The 16396-nt window shown below is 43.3% G+C and overlaps 1 long non-coding RNA gene across 1 annotated transcript in view; it reads right to left on the reverse strand.

Annotated features, from left to right (window-relative positions):
- LOC144142135 (uncharacterized) overlaps positions 1-14880 on the reverse strand; it is a 35394-nt gene extending 20514 nt beyond the window's left edge. Inside the window, exons 1-2 of the long non-coding RNA XR_013316854.1 lie at positions 14753-14880; positions 8603-8624 (exon numbers count right to left, since the gene is read on the reverse strand). This is a non-coding gene — a long non-coding RNA (uncharacterized LOC144142135). The remainder of the gene's footprint in view (positions 1-8602; positions 8625-14752) is intronic.
- Between the last annotated feature and the right edge of the window lie 1516 nt (positions 14881-16396).

The following is a 16396-nucleotide window of genomic DNA, read 5'->3' on the forward strand; positions in this document are numbered from 1 at the left end:
ACCAACTCCCACAGTTTTCTAATCTGCTGAATTTGTTTGAAGGCGCATCAATTAAGCGTCCGCTAGTGCTGTTTCATGGGGTTGCTGTGGCGGTAATTAAGCGAACGAAGGAAAGACGAAACACAGAAGGAAAACAGAGGTAGAATTCGGGGCGAAGGTGTGAGTGGGAAGGCTTGTGGTGAATTGATGAAGGTTAATCGCAGGCTACGCACTACGAGATAACGAGAAATAACAAACATGCCACGACCGCGCCGCGTGATGCACGTATATTGGTGCTTTGGCGTCATCCACCATGCATGGGTCATCAGAACCACGTGACAGCTGCGCGGGATGTTCAAACACTATTCGCAACCAAATGCTCGCCGGCGGTGACGCGCAACGCGATAACGGCACAGTAGCCAGCGCCACCGCACGTTCGCTGATACCGCCAATAGCTCTGCATGCGGAGCATTTATGCGCCGTGACTGAGAAGACTGAAGTTTACGCTGCAAACATTGGTGTATAGGGTTCGAAGGGTTTGTAGGGTGTATAGTAATCGTATGCGATTTTATACTGCCATTCAATACGTTTTAATTATTAGGGAATGTAAGCTAGTACTGCCGATCACCCCGTAACGGATAAAGAAAGATTGTTTGAGTCTTTGCCTTTAACGTAGAAATTATGAAGCACGATAACAAAACAGAAGAAAAACATCCCTCTGTGAATGAATCTAAACCTACATCCCCAAGATTTTTAGAAAAATTTATATTCGGATCGGTAATGATGCGTTACCACTGACCCTGAATGAGAAAAATAGACAAATAAGGGGTTGAGAGGCCTGGTGGTGTTCATAATACCGAGAGGACAATATTTGCAGCTGATCTCTATAATGCACATCCTTTTAAGAAGCATGAGAAGATTGTGAAGGGTAACTAAAAATTCGTGCTCAATTCATTACAAATGATGGTTGACATTGTCGCTGTAAAAACATTTATATAGAGTTTATCAGTAAATGTATTAGTATAAGTTATCTGAAGTTAATTTTTTAAAAGGACGCTAAAGATGGTTTGGGAATGTATAACAAGAAAGAACAGCCTGAGCAGAAAGAAAGTAGAATACGACAGCCATTTTACATTTTCACACGGATACGTGGGTTGTTGTGATAAAAAAAGAATCACCGGCTGAGTGTTTGAAGGGGTGTTTAGAAAGTGACGATCTTGACTTAGTATGTAGAATCGCGAAAACAGTGAGACGACACAGGAGCTAGGAGGTGACACTCGAGCTAATGTTCGGGGAAAAATGCCTCGACAGAGTTCACAACGTTGTAAAGAGAGCTGGGGGCAGTTGCGAAAACCTAGGTAGCTAAGCAAACGTTTAATTCAGAGCCCCTCAAAGAGCACCAAAAAGTAGCGCAACATTCAAATGGATATATATATAATACTATATATAATACTGGATATATATAATATATATATAATAAAGCAATCGCCCTGAGTGGCCAAAGTGAAGGTATTTTTTTCGTGGAAATTCGGTTGATGCTAATTTCTTTCTGTGGATGTGAAGAAATATAATTGTGAGATTGGTGCAGAAGAAGGAGAATGCCAATAAGTTGATGGAGGAATAACATAAGAAAATTTAAGGGTGAACTGCTCACCGAAGCACCGCAGGACAGGAACAGTTTGAGGTTAATGGGAGATTCCTTCGTCCTGCAGTGGACCAGATTAGGCTGATGATGATGAATTGTGACCCACTCAACGGGCACGGATAGGCCGTACACATAGTTGGATAGACTACGGTGTCCGTGAACTACGTGATGTTACAGAACCACACCGTGGAAAAAAAATTCAGGTGATGTTTGAATGGTAGGAAACTTTGGGGCCAAATGTGATATGCTTGGCACAGGAAAAGACACTGCGCATTAGTTGACCCCTATATTTACTTGTAGTTTGCGTGCTCAAAATGGTACCACGGGCGTTAGTCGAATGCCGTTGTCAGACTTGAGCTCCAGCGTTGGGCGGATAGCGCTTTACCCTCGTCCCGATTCCTTGAAAAAAGATTAGATCTGAAATACTATCAGGGTCTGGTGTCATGGGCATGCCTTGGTGAGGCTAGTGACCGAAAAAACAAGGCTCCACAATTTAGGACACTTAATTTAGTAAAAGAACTAACAAAAAGACTCAGCTTTAGTAAACCACAAAAAAGAATCTCTCCTAAGCGGGCGATAACAGTGAAACCTAAATGATATGTTTGACAGAAGCACCAGCATACACGCAGAACATAAGCGTGAACGGCGACGCAAATATTGCAAAATGCTTGCGCGTCACGTAATGGGGATGATACTGTACAATTAAAGACAAAACAGCGTAGGCAGTCTAAATACATTCCGACCGAGAGTGAATACGCAAAACAGCATCATTATTACACCATCACGGAGTATACTGTATTCTTAAGAGGTGACAAAATGAAGTTGAACCATGGTAACAAGGAAAATTGTTGTGTCTATGACATCTACAATTAAGAAATAAGAGCGTCCTCGTGGGCTGCCCAGTAGCAACTACCTAGTCGTAATTTACATTGATGAGTTGCACCACATGGCATATTCCATCTAACCACCGTGGCTTCATCCCCCGGTCGAGGGGTACAGTCCTGGAATAGGATTTAGCTAAAAGAGGTTTTCAATGAGAAGGAGCATGATAATAAACGTACGTATTCATGCGGCATTGACAGTTAAAATGGTTTTATTTGCTGCGCTGAAATGCAGGAGCAGCCGAGCGAGCAGATCGGGAAGCGGCTTGCCTAGTAACAACCTGAACCTTCTTTTATACACATCTAAAGAGGGCTGGTCTAATTACTTAGCGACATTGGCCCGGGACCACATGTCTCCTATAAACAGCTCTGTAAGACTCGCCAAGGGCGAGAGGGAGATTGCCCAGCCAGTTGAAGTTATCTTGGGTGACAAGGCTTATGGCGGGCAACCTGAACTACTTTAGTGGTGCAGGAATGACGGTCTTTCGCCATTGCAGAATGATATTGAAAAATTGCTGTTCCTGCAAGGCTCAAGGCGCTTTTATCGTAAACGTCACCAAAACTTGCGCACAGGAAAGGGCTGCTGTTTATTGATCAAAACTTTTGAAACAAACCATGTTTGCGTAGTGCCGTCGACATCCTTCCAGTCCCCGGTGAAGTGTGAAGCTGGCGCATAGCGTCAGTCATATCGTGTCTTGACCTCCACCTGATACTTCACTGACCATAGTCGAACATCACAGGGAACCTAGTGTTCGCTATGACAGCATCTTGGTTGTGAGAAAAGTGCAGAGTTTGCTGAGGAAGCTGCTTCTTAGCCCCATGTGGAGAAGAAAATAAGCTGCGTAGCCATAACTACGCGCTTAGCGTTATTCTAAGCTTATGTGATGAAAGATAACGCAGCGTCCCTATTCTTGTACTTCGATAATACTTACATGGCGAACTTATATGCCAGCGTACTTGTATTGGCACTTTCGCGACATTGGATCCCTTGTCCAATGGCGCTCTGTGCCGGTGCTGTAAAACACAGAGACGAAGCAGCTCATCGACAATATCCGCAGAGAATTTGGGGCCGGGTTATCTTGTTACCAAACGGGGCGAACCTAGGCGCAGTTTAAGGAAGTTCACAAAACGTGTGCCACCTCACAATTTGAAGCAGATGGAAAAAAGCCGCTTGCGCATGTCTTCTTGATAATGAACACGTATAATTATCTAGTGACTGCCTGCTACCCATTTTGGAAACGGTCTAAGCATCTCAGTTTCTACTTTTTCAAAGGTGGCGTAGGCTCAAGCACCGTTTGCAAAGCCCTCGAAAAATAACTGTGGGATTCTTGGCTCAGGGTTTATTAAGTAAGCGTCTGTGTGGCGGTACACGCTGTTGTAGACATCGATGAAATTGAATTCCTTAGACCGTAAGAACATACAGAGAGTGTACTAGAGGGATTGCGTAATCCGACAAGCCAGAAAGTTAGTTGTGGCCATTTACTAAAATAAAATTACGTCCATAAACGTAGGGCCGGAACATTTGATTTGCGAAAATCATCGCAAGGCCTCCTAGCTTCGCTACAGTGCCAATGCACTCCTGCTTCGTAAGAACACAACTTGTATTGGCGACAACATTTTGCACACCACGCAGCGGCTGCACCAACAAAGCACCGACCACTATGACGCTAAAATATTTGTGTATCTCAACACGGCCGTAGGGTCAACACTGCACGAAATGTGATCGGATGTCAGCAAGATGTCTTCAGGACAGCTTGTTCACATCCGATGATGTCAGCCAGCCGACAGGTAGACGAGCTGCCTTCAAGAGTCAAAGAAATGAATTTGCAAAAATCAATTTTTGCAAATTCATTTTTTGTCAAAACGATACATGAGTGGAATGAGCTCTCAAATGTACAAGTGTCTGCTGTGAATGAAAACTTGTTTTTTTCGAACCTGTAACCCCCCTGCTATAACGCCTTCGGGCGCGGTAGGTATATGTTGAATAAAGAATAAAGAATAGAGAATAAAAGGGAGTGTCTATGCGATCAAGAGCTGTGAGGGAAGAGGCGATCTTGGCTGAGTCTTTGATGAACCGACGTAAGTAGGATCACAGTCCAAGAAAGCCGCAAATGACTTTCAGTGTTCGGGTCTTTGGAGTATCACGAACCGCAGCAATCTTTTTGGATGGGGACTGATTCTACAGTGGTTAAGAAAGATGAACAGAAACACCTTGCGCTGCTCGTAGTGGCACTCTTCTAGTTTTGGACCACGACAGTCTGGGCGATCCGCTGCAGGAAAAGATAAGGTAGCTGTTTGTGCTCATCGAACGTCCTTTAGAAGCGTATGAGTGCATTTGTATACCACAAGCAGATTTCCCGTTTAAACCACCGCTGGACAGTATCCCTTATTCGCTCAAATGACGTAGACGCATTAAACAAGCCTAAGGACACCATTATCACTTCCAACAAGCAATCTGGTGTCAAAGAAGGTGTATTCTCGGTCTTCCGAGTGCATAGGAATCTCCCAATTGCTACATTGAAGGCCTAAACGGGAAAAGTAGGAGTCAGAAAGACGACAATTATAGGCACCATCAATTCCCGGAAGTAGGCAAGCGTCCTTCTTCGTCACATTGTTAAGTATAAGTTAATGAACGTGTACTTGCCAAGTGTCGGCGTTGCTTGTGACCCGTAATAAAGGAGCAGCCTAATGGGCTGGGACATTCATGGATGACACTTTTATAGACCATTGCCTCATTTTGCTGATTTTAGAGCTGGGAAATAAGGCGGAAACATGCGGCAAGGCTTCTGGCGGATGTGTGTTGCATCTCCGGTGTAAGTTTGTTGTTGAGTCCGTGACTCCGGAGGCGGAGGAGTAGATTTACATTGCACAAAATTAAACACCGAAGCGCGCCGATCCTGCAATACTTGCAACGCGTGCCGTTGCTTAGAATGTGTCCACTGGTTGACCATTTGTATGACTGGCTGATATCCGGACCACAGTTGTCACAGGGGGAGACAGTAGAATGGCATTTATAGAGATGTCTAAATGTTCACCATATACGGCGAGCGTGGGGTCACAAGAAAAATAACGGGTTTCCAAATTGTGTTCACTGTCCACCTATTCCCTGATAAACTAAGGCGCGAGGCACGAAAACATTTGTCTAGCTATGTACTATATACGCCACACTGGAGCTCCACTGGCTCATACGGCTAGACGTCACGGAAATGAACATGGATAACCTAGGAGACAAAAGTGCCCATCAGAAGTATCGAACGCACATTTGCTCGTTTTCGTTCAATCCTTGTTGTAGGCTACTTTGCAATGACATCTCTCCAGCACCGCAATCCAACTTTTCCCCAAGGTCTTGGAAAAACTTCATACCCCGAATGACGCCGTACCTTGCGTACTCCAATACAGCAAACTCGGTTCTGAAGGTGTCTCAGCCAAGCGTACCGGCGGTATGTCTTTTACCTTCGTCTTCTAGTTCTGTTATATTACCCCAAACCAGACATGCACGGTCCTTCGGAGGACCAGTGCCCAATCTGGTAACAGTGTCTACTTTGGAAAGACATCGACATTTTGGGCAAATACGCAGAAGCTTGAGACCCGGAAGTATGTGGTAATGGTTGGCCACATCCGCTGTGGAAGAAAGGATTTGCTGTGCAGCCAAGAGTTTATAGATGTCTTCCGCTATGCCTTTTAAAAATGGCTTATCTTGCACTCCATTCCCGACAGCTTTACGAGAGTGTAGAATTTTAGGACTTATTGTATATATGTCATACAAGTGTCACCTAGCACATCATCTCGCTGCGCGAACGTCTGTTTCGACTTCTTTCTCCATGAAGTGGAGTCTCCAATCCATTTCGTCAGCTCCTCGAAAAGAGCGCCCATTTGGTTAGGGTGGGTGCATGGTTTTGTTGCCACAGCATGGCCGTTCCACCGAGATAATACACTACAATGGCTAGTTGCCCTGGTGTGTCACAGTGATTGTATTCTCACCCTTCCATAATGCTTAAGCCAATCTTCGACTTCGTCATTTCTCTAAAAAAACATGCGTAGTTGCGTGTGAATCAAACCGTTTACAATCCCCGGGGTAGAGTTTCCTCCGCTATGGGACGCCCTTTCAGTTGGCTTAAAAGGCAAACCAGCGATTCTTCTACTCCGACGCATAACGCCGAATTTATTTGGGCCCACATGATCTCGGTCACTCTTGCCCAGCATCTTTACCATATTGATGGAGAAAGTGATTATATTTACCACGATAAGAAGAAGAAGCAGCCGAGCGAAATGATCGGAAAGCTGACATCACAGTCGTTTTTGCTGTTGTTGTTGCGCTTTTATATATGGCACATACCCCATCAGGGGATCGAGCAATCAACTGAGGATAGTTAAAATAAATAGAATTTTTATCTAATCACGATACGCTTAGAAAAGATAATTTAACCTGGTTGGAAAGAGGTTTGAAGAAAAGAACGGGAAAATCGAGGCGACGGTGACCAATCATAATCATAAAGTGAATCTATTGGAATTTCCAATGTAGCGCAGGAGGGCAGAGCATACATCCCGGCAGCAGAACGCCGTTTCTGCTGCCCCGAATGATAGTATAGCCGGCACGTTAGGGATATCCCCAAAATGTAAAGCGGCCCCTACAGGGACTGACGTCTCAGGCGTGAAAAACGTCGACATGGCAAGAGGTAGTGTTAAACAGACTCGTCTTCGTTGCAATAGCTGCACAGAACTGTCGGGGCCACACGATACCTGTGTAAGTACCTATTTAACTGGGGTACTCGACAGCATAGGGCTGCAGTAGTCATCTCTCAAGTTGCGTGAAGGGCACCATTCAGGTTTCCATGAGAATTTAAGGTGATTAAAATCTCTTCGTGACAATAAAAGTGATTCTGGCTGTTCTTGGAGTTTCAGCATCCTACGGTACCTAGCAGCGGTTATTAAAGGTGTCGGCTCTACAACGTCTACTACAGGCCCAGAAAGTGCAATCTTTGCTAGAGAGTCAGCAGTCTTGTTGAGTGTGATCCCCGCATGACCAGGAACCCAATGAAGGTTAATTTCAGTGACGTGAGCTGGCAGGAGTAACCGAAACGTCCGCAGAAGGGGAGTGTCTTGAGGGGTAGAAATCGGTAAGCATACAGAAAAAGAATCTGAAATTATGATTGGAGATGTAATTGATACATCCAGCTTTCGTAGTGCCAGGACAATGGCCAGTCAATACCTCAACTTCGTCTTCTACAAATCCACAGTATACTTGGCAAACCCCTTTCTGGTATTGGCCTGGGACCACATCCCTCTTGGAAACTGCTCAAACCTTACTGAAGAATTGGATTCAACCCCTCTAAAGAAACCTAGGTGATGCCTGCCTCGCACTTATCAGGCAATCTGTCGTGGCCATTCCTCCAGACTTCTCCGAAATCTGTACGAAGAAATGAATAGAGGACACATCTCCAGCTTGTACAGGACTCAGTAGTATCGGTTTGTCTTATTCGTGTGTCTTAGCCTGGGGTCACGCGACAGAGAACATTTATGACATGTGGCCGGTGAAGAGATGGGTCTGTATGGTTGGGCGCGCATGTCCTCTTGGATAGCCTCCATGCATAGACTCTACGAAGCTAAGATAAGGAGGGGATAAACCGAGGGCATTCCAAAAAATTTTTACGAGGCTAAGATGCAACTAACGCAATGCGATTATTTTTTTTAGATCAGAAAAGCCAAGTGAAAATAACCCAGCGTAAATACCTGGCCCTATACGCTCTGCCAAAATATTAGGGCTGTTTCGATTAGCGTCGCTTGTGAAAACCTACTGCGGAGCAGTATTTTATTTCCTATTGCGGAGCAGTATTTTCTTTCAATTAGAAAATTGACAGGTCACAAAAACACCCTTTGGAAACATTTTTAAAAGTGAGTACCACAAATATCCGCTATTATTCTTGCGCGTGGTTTTATCGGCCTAAAAGCTTTATGTTGTTGGCAAGGCTGGTTCAACGTGAATAACTTGATGTATTTATTTTAATGAGCAACACCATAGTGTACATTTAGTCGTAACCAAATATATCTATTTGCTGTTTTAAAAAATTATGGTTTAAGAAATGTTAAAAATACTCACCTCTTGGTAGCGGCAGGTGTCACTGAAATAGAGCGTTAGTTGTGGTTAAAACCCCAAAAATGGCATTCATCACAAGTGTGGCATTGTTGCAAATCATTGTATAAGGAATTTAATAAAACAAATTTAACTCGAGTAGCTCGAACAAGCAAAGTGATAAAAATATAAATATAGTTGAACAATATTTGCCGGGACCCCGCCTATTTGTAGTGAAGCCACTTTGTGTTTACTATGAGATAGTTTACTGCCAATGTGTAATTCACGGAGGGAATAAAGTATTCATTTAAAACCGATGCCTCACAACAACCTTTTGAAGTGACCAATAAATAATTAAACCACATTATTATCGCCTAAATATTTAAGTAATCCTAGGATTACGTAATGTTCCACATATTCTGGCATCAAAATGGTCCAAATGCTGAACACGTTTCGGGAAGAATGAGAAAAAAAGAATCTCTTCTGTGATTCCGGCCATTTTATGATGAATAAAAAGGGCTTCGCTAGCATTCGCCATTCGGAAGATAACAATAGGAATGACGACGTATCGAGCTGTAATCACGAAAATGCCGTAGTCATGGTTCGAGGAGAGTTTAAAAGTTATTTTCAAATCGTCAGAAGTGCATGAAACCACAACCTCGATGGCACACGCCTTTAACAGCAGATGTGTTTATGCCCTGGGTTGCCTCGTTCATATAAAATGAAATGCCAAAAAAATACCGCGTGCGAATTAGCGTGCGTGGAGCACGCGGCGTCATCCAGGCTTGCGCTCGAGCTAGTGGCAAGGCAAGGACTCGAAATAACATAGAAAAACCAAGCAAGCGCGCTTGAGCTTGCACCTCGTGACGCGCGCCAGGCATCGTCACACCCGACCTCAAGAACACCGCCCAGCTTGCGTGCCGTGATCTGTCGTAGGCTCTTCTCTTAGCCAGGTGGGTAGTACACAAAAGCTCGAGCTACAGGGGCCAAATTAACCGAATCACTGCCGCGCACATTGGGAATAGGTTCGGTGGCTGTTTTCGTGAAAGAGCCACCGCACGTGTCACGTATTCATCGTTGTGGCCGAGCTTCAACCGACATGGCATCAGTGTTGGTTGATCTGAGTTTTTTATCTGCAACAGTGCAGAACACCAATATTCGATGGGAAAAGAGCAGCGAGGAACGACAATGCGCTTTTTAGGGCAGGACATCGTAACAGCAACGTAAAAAGCGCCTAATCAGTTAAGAGTAGCGTATGGTGCCACCACTGGCGCCAACCCGGCGCAGTCCTGAAAGAACCGCGTCATCCAATACGTCATCCAATACCTCACCCCCGTGGGCCGTACCAACTACTCTTTCGTCGGCGGAGAATAGTTTTTTGTGGCTACAGTCGACGGTGGCTGACAGGCTGTGTTATTCTCCGGTCGAAGCATGAGAACCTAGAGCGCGGAGGTTGGGATGCGTGGATGAGGTTTCGCGCAGAACGCCCCGAAGGCAAGCAGAGACCATTGCAGTAATAGTCGGAGTTGGTAGAGGCCAAGGTGACAGCGGGTAATATCGGCGACCTGGTCGGGGTAGACGAAAATATATCTAAATGTGCCTATTACCCCAAAGCGATAAGAAACCAGGCATTCGGGATTTTTCTCGGTGGGAGTGTCTCGGTCGCAGTTGCCAAATCAAGACCTGCTGTTGCGGTTTACAAGGCTTTAGGAGGGGAAGTGTTAGGAGGGGAAGTGTTGGAAGTCGCGGAACACAGGAAAATCTACATCCCACCGCGAGAGCTTAGAGGTGAGTGATTGTTCTAGTAGTATTTTTCATGCACGTCCCTTGTATGCGCACCGCAATCCGGGCGTGCGGCCTTCTGATGGCGCCAGAAGTCTTCACGCACAATGCCTCTGATGGTTTCGAGCATGTATCCTTTGTTACAAAGATACAGCTTCAGATCGCGGTCACAATGGGAGACTGACTAATCTTTTGTGTTTTGCGACACACCTTCAGGACTTCAAATTGCCTAAATTGTGAGATAGCACCTGAAGGCCTCTATAAATTCTCTCAGTCAATATACGTGTTGTAGGCATCGTCTGAAATGCCTTTTCAAGATTGCTTGCCGTGTCTTACAAAGACATATGAAAATCCACGCTGCTGCAGAGCTTCAGCACTCATTCAAAATAGGTTTCTTGCTATTCCTAGAGCCGAGCCCTCAGAAGTAGTGTTTCATCCACCCTCTTTTCTTAGCAACAAAATATCCGAAACGAGCCTTAACCTGCTCTACAAAGTGGTCCCAGCACATCACCGTGTCTTCATAATTTGCAAACCTAACCGACGGAGTCCCATATAAAAAGCACGCGACGTACGGTAGTTTTAGTCAGTGTCGCTGAAATTATATCGACTTACACGTGGGTATTACGTGGGCCATTAGTTGGCCTTTAAAGCGATGATTTAAAACGATGATTCCCCCTGGGCGGGTCAGACCGGAGGTGCCATCCACGAGATGCCGAGGACAAAGTAGTGTGTTGCTTTTGTCAAGGGGCCCTAACGGTCCAAGCACTAGGCGTCGGTTGACCCACCAGGACCCGCTTTTTGTCGGTCACGCCGCTGCCACGCGCGGGTAAACGTGGGTGCTCGGGGTCCAACGTGTCGAACAGTACACGCAAACACCTGCTCTAGCAGATGCCCCCTGCAGGGAATTCTGTTACGTGATGAGTATATTGTTTACAGTATATTTGTAGTGCAATAAAGTAAACAGAGCCAAGATGACTCGGCAGTGCACTGATTGAGATTTAATGGTTGAAAAGAGCTTCGCCCTAGTCTTTTTCCCATCAGCTGCTAACGGGGCGGTAAGCCGGACCATGGAGGCGGACTATTGGGTCCGAAACACTCTTAAAATTCTATGTCTGTTATTGTGTCGCCCGCCTCATGGAGACGAATCAGCTTTTCTCACGTTTTTGCATTTTTCTGTACACGTCACCATCAACAACGACACGCTGATGAGCAGTGACTTGAATACTTAGATGTGTGACTGCCTACCAAATGCAAATGCATGCTTTATTGAGATTAGATCAACAACTCGCATACACCGTACTCTACCACACTTCTTACTTATTCACACATAATTTTTAATATTCACCTATAAAATCAGGTGTTATTAACTCTGACATGACTCAACATTTAAGATTTTTATATCTGCACCTAAATGCAGTATGAAAATTTTGTGAAATTTGAATAATAACACGAATACATACCAATAGATCACGTGAATAGTTTTACAAATTCTGCGCGAAACGTCAATTGCATTGAAGTTCACAGTGATAATGAAGCAAAGAGGGCGTAGGAGGCTTTTATCGAAACATGTCTGGCACTGCATACTAAGAACTTCAGGTAACGATTAGGACAACCTTTCATTGTCACGGAAACACTAAGGATTCCTTGCTTGTACTGGATCATTAGGAAAAAAGACACAGCTCAATTACCAATTATTCTATCAAGAGACCATTCTGCTATGTTAGATATCAGTCTCGAAAGACGTTAGCAGTGGCATTTGGGCTGCTAAGAATCGTGGCTAAGCAAACACGACACGTTGGAACGTTTCAGTGCTCTTAGCGGTATAAAACACTATCCGCAGTTATGAATCCATATTTCTAGATTTCAGAGAAGAATTCACTGCATTACTTCCAACATTCTACTAGAAAAAATGAATAGGTAAAGGCGAAGTGCTGAAGATTTTGATCCTATCAAGTCTTGTCTTGTAGTTCCAATCACATTGCCACTAACGGATGCTTATGTAAGCAGTTGAAACAAATGTTAAGCGTTACGCCCTAGGATAGCATATTGGGGCCATTGGTATTCCGCCCATGTATCAACGGTGATAATATTGTCATTCCAATGGCCTTCTTTACTGTTTAGGTGTATAATACTACGGTGCCACGTAAAATGGACCCACAAAGAATCACGCGATAAGGATAATAAATGATTTCAGCAGTTGCTACTTGAAAAACCGAAAGGCTTATTTAGCATCTAAATGGTTAAAGCTATGTTTTATGCTTTTAAGGGCAAAACCTTGTTTGCTTCCAAGTCTTTGAAATAGTACTCTGGGAACATTTATTTTTCAAATACATAAACACAGTTGGCGTGTGGCTCACAGACAAATTAATGCGGGACGCACTCTTAAACGTACTATATTTTAAAGCAGCACATTTTACTCTGCTTTTGTGCTACCACGGTCATATATTTAACCAAATACTCAAGCGATAATAGTAAAAGTTGCAGATTTTATTAAGAACACTTTCCAAGAAAACGCTCTTGTTTGGGTTCTTTTGTTTAACGTTGTGTTCTGGACAAAGAAACTTTAGGTACGTAAATTTGATGTAGACAGGAACACTTTCCAACTCCGTAGAGAGTGCGAATGATTTAAATTTGATTACAGGCAGCATTATGCGGTCGCGATTTTTAATACATCGGTGAATATCGGAGACAACCAATAACTGCAGTAGTTATTGCGAAATTATTTGTAACGTGGTCTACATGATTATGTCAAGACACGTTTGCAGAAGACAAGAAAATTCAGGGCATAGAATGTAGCATAGAATGCAGAATAGAATCTCCCGAATAGAATGTAGTCGCAATATAGGACGAAAAGACTTTTTCTTCCAGAGAAATAAGACTGTTATTTTGTTTCATTTATTCGCATTTGGTTGGCATCAGATCATTTTTGGAGCACAGTCATCGTGAGATTGTATGTGAATAACAGTTGACGAATGTTATCGCCAGAGAAGAATGAACAATTGTCGTCTGCATAAATAACAAAGGAAGTTGTGCGGCTGCTATTCGCAACTTCTAACAAATATAAATTTCAATTAAAAGACAGGTTAACTTTCACGGTTTACTTTCGCGCTAATTCACAGCTGCCTCCGTATTTCAGGTTATTGCAGAGATGTCTTTGAGGACCGGCCACATAAACATAATGTTAACAATCAACATTCGCTGATACAAAACAGTCCTCATTAAAATTTTAAGCTTATTTTGTTTTTTCTGCAGGTTACCTTCTGTTTAACAAACCAAAAATCAGACCCGTTTTTATACTGTGCACCTAAATAAAACTTTATCGTGTCCCGAAAGCTCATAACCATATTTGCATCCAGTGTTTGTCATTAGAGTTTAAAACCTGGTGGGTTGATCAAAGCGAACAAGTAAATTACGCCGCACTTTTACAAAATTGAAGTTTTTTTGTTACTTTCGTGAAAGGAGCACCTTTGTAGGATTTGTGGTGCCGGAAGTCTTTGGAACAGTTTGCAACCGTTCGCAACACCGATATACTTGGGTTTTTACGCTTCTCCCTTTCTGTAGCACCGAAAAGTAAAAACGTAGTTTGACATTTATTAAAGACACGTAAAGAAAATCGAATACCCCAAACAATTGGAAGTGGTTAGAAATGACACCCTACAAAGAACCCGACTACAAAAAAGAGCAGGTTTTATAGATCTTATATTTAGTAACGAATAGTGTGGTGCGCAATTACCATGTATCCTAAAATAAACATCTTTATAGTACTTTTCTCTATCAAGTTGTCGTTATTTTTCGGAATAACTAAAGATAGGCAACTCATTTTTCTAACGATTACTTAAATCTAGTTTTTCCCGTTGTCAACGAGCTGACCCTCAGCACTACCAGATCTCCCCGGAAGTACTTTATGCCCACATTTCTGATCGCATCGTAAAAAAAATTGTGGTAGTCGGGTTCTTTCCACGGCGTCATTGTGCAACCAAACTATTACCCAATATCCTTCACTAAATATAATATCTATAAAATCTGCTGTTTGTACAGTTGGTGCAGTACAGCTTCAACAATAACGCCCCCGTTTTAGCGCTGTCTTAAGGGGTTTAAAAACGGGTTAAGAGGACGCCGTCAGGTTCAGATTCAAACTTACGTAAATCGTTTGTCATGAATTTGCACAATACCTACTTTTGCTTTCCTTTGACCTTCCTGTGCTCGAAATGAGCGTTGTTAGTACATAAAAAGGTATATATTACTAATACCGCACTACTTGTTAGATCTACACATCACTTGTTGTTTTGCATGAAGAAAGAGCTTAGCATATATAAAAATCACGAGATGTAAAATGAAGGTGTCGTAAAAATAGAAATATTTCGTCATAAAAGAAAAGAACGGTATATTACTCACTGGGTGCTTGAACCTACAGTGACTAAAAGAAGAGCCACAAATAAGGTTATTGTAATACACGTTGCCCTCATTTTAGACTTGCAAGCACAGGAACACGCAGCTACGAGCGGTTCTACTATAAAACCCTCAGTGCCTATCGAAGGTAAGTAATCTACTTTATATACAAAAAGCGGTTGTGAACAAACAACGTCGCGCGTAGTAAATGTTGCTTAGGCTGTCTCAGCAAAGTACGTTGATCCACTGACGTAGTCACTGTAAAGGTAGAGGTATGCAAATTTTGACATACTTTTGTTTTCCTTTATTTCAAACCTGTTGTTATTTTGAATACTTTCCCATACATACCATAAATACATTTGAAGGGGTCACGTAGATCAGCTGACTTTTGAGTTTATCTCTTTAACTCGTTGTTGGCCTTTGAAATCACTTTATTTCTGTACACAATTATAATTTGCGATTATTAGGTTTCGAAAAATTCAGTTTTCTCATCATACCAAACACATGGAACAGTAGTTGTGCGCCCCAATGTCCTAAAACGACCTGCGGCGCATTGTACAAGAAAACTTGACTAACAATGGGAGGAAGTTCTTTAATGCTGAATGTTTTTTATGCTTGTCACGAATGGGATTCCGTTTTTCTAATTCGGGAATACCAATTCGGACTTGTTTTAACAGGCAATACAAGAGGCAAAAGGAGCAACTTGTCCTATTCAATGGCGATTATGAGAGTTCCCTAGGCTTTCTCTAATTTCTGAAATTTGCTAAATTGACTAGTTTAAATAGGTATAAATGGGAATCATCAAGCTCATATGCTTACTTGTTTAGGTGTCCCCACTTGTGTCACGCAGCGATGTAGCCGCGTGCTAGCACAACAGGTTGGCTATGTTCCTCGGTCTCACCCTTCGTATGACGCTCCTTGCTGTATTTTTTTTCTGCCGACGCATGAACCGGCTACAGCGTCGGCGTCCGCCGCTATAGCCCGGCCATGGCAGACGCTTCTGCTTTCGGGACGCCGACCCTGCGAATTTTAGGCAGCGGCAGGCAGAATGCCAAAACGACACGTGGCTCTTAGCAGAGCCACGTGTGTGAATTCAAGTGGCGTCGGATGGGTAACTGTTGTAGTAGCCGTTTACAGCTTTGCTTTCCAACCACCTTCACCGCGAATATTGTGGTCATTTTTTTCAAAAATCTGTACCGGTTCTAGCGATAACAAATGACCTACCTCATACTCCCCTTGCCTTTCTTGACTGCCTATCCACATAGGTAAAATCTTGTACACAAAAGAGAGTAGACTTGTGGGTCGGTAATTCTTGAGGTCCTTGGGATTTTCCTTCTTATGTACGATAGTAACTTTGTCATTTTTCCAGGCTATGGGTACGTTTTGAGCCTTCAAGCGTTCAAAAATTATTACCGGGAGTTTTTCCCTCCTTCAAAAGTCTGCAGTTAGGCCATCGTCCCAGCCTTTACTCTTTTTATTACTATTATGTTAGCATGCAGGGACGTATACTACTGTCCCTGTATACTAATATCCCCCATGAAGATGGCGTCACCGCTGCATCGCTTGCGTATGAGCAGTCATCATGCGCAAACCTATCGATTCTTCTGCTTACCAAACATTTCTTATGCTTATTCTTGAACTTAAATATTT

Source organism: Haemaphysalis longicornis, unplaced genomic scaffold (genome assembly GCF_048455015.1).
Source record: "Haemaphysalis longicornis isolate Haplotype H1 unplaced genomic scaffold, Haemaphysalis longicornis Haplotype H1 scaffold_6, whole genome shotgun sequence".
In the NCBI taxonomy this organism is placed as follows: domain Eukaryota; kingdom Metazoa; phylum Arthropoda; class Arachnida; order Ixodida; family Ixodidae; genus Haemaphysalis; species Haemaphysalis longicornis.